Raw genomic sequence first — 1,281 nt, 5'->3', positions numbered from 1 at the left:
CGGAGCTGCATTGGCCAGGCGCGGGGAGCGGATTGCGCCCGGTGTCTCCTCCCGCCAGCTCTGCTCACCCTCTTCAAGCAGAACTTGGCTGACGGCGGTGCTCGCTCGTCATGGATGTTCCAGGTAACCAACCCAGCCCTGCGCTCCGCGATCCGCGCGTTAACTGCATTCATGCGTGTATTTCAACGGGGACCATCGCGAGTCTGCGTCCGGGCGTCGGGAGAAGCTACCGAGAAGGACATGATTTTGTCTGGGGCTGAGGACAGAGGCTACTCATGGAGAAACAACTTCTCTCTTCTTAGACTATTGGAGGAGTTGTTCAGAGGCCGTGGGCGGCGCGGGGAGAGGCTTCCGGCTTTTTTGTTTCTGGACTGGGTGTGGAAATGACCTGTCTGGTTTAGGGGGAGCAGAGGGGGCCGGAGAAAGGGGTTAAGTTAGCAGAGAGTCTCGGGGCCGCCTCCCAGCTCGGCAAACGGGAGCCCGGAGTCTGGAAACAAAAGCTGCACCATCAGGCCAGCTCCGGGCTCAGGGCTCAGGGCGCCGGCATCCCCGCCTGTGCCAGAGGGATCCCAGGGACTCTCCAAAGGCGCTCGCTGCTGGCTGAGGGGACGCGGTGGAAGTGGGTGTCTGCTTTTAGAGTCTCTTTTTTTCTTTTTCTCTAATTCATCCCAAGGATTCCTGGAGGTTTGGTCTTTGGATGGACTGCTTTAAAAAAATGTCCAGGATGGGAAAAGACAGGATGAAAGGGAAAGCAGAGAAAGGGGAAAGGGTTCGTAGTGTGTTGAGGAAAATGCCGCTGAAATGAAGGCGATACAGCATGAGTGGGTTTTCCTTTGCCGCGTCCTGAGCTCCCCTCCGCCTTAGGCTAGAGGGGGTGTGGGGTGGCGCTGATGGAGGCCCCGAGGGGGCCCGATCCTGTCTTCGTGCTGAGACCGTGCAGAATCGCGGGCCCCTGACCTGACTGCACCTCTGGCGCGCGCCACCCCGGAGCCTTCAGGGATGCCCTGCCCAGGGCGCCGCGCGTTTCTCGGGACCTGTTGTGCGGAAGGGGGGTGGCTGTGCGCGGGAGCAAGAGGGTGGCCTCCAGCGAGGGGCCCAAGCGCCTCAGGCACCTGCTCCCCGTGCCCCCTCCCGAACTGCTTCACCTCCCAGTCTAAGGGTGTGGGTTCTTTGCCCTGACAGGTCCGCTGGCGCTTTTCTTGTGAGGACGATCCTGGCCTTAACCATCAGAGCAGGGGACCCAGGCCAGAGGAGGCTATCCCTGGCCCCGCACGTTGCTCG

Source organism: Myotis brandtii, unplaced genomic scaffold (genome assembly GCF_000412655.1).
Source record: "Myotis brandtii unplaced genomic scaffold, ASM41265v1 scaffold154, whole genome shotgun sequence".
Taxonomy (NCBI): Eukaryota; Metazoa; Chordata; class Mammalia; order Chiroptera; family Vespertilionidae; genus Myotis; species Myotis brandtii.
This window is presented reverse-complemented; position numbering follows the sequence as displayed.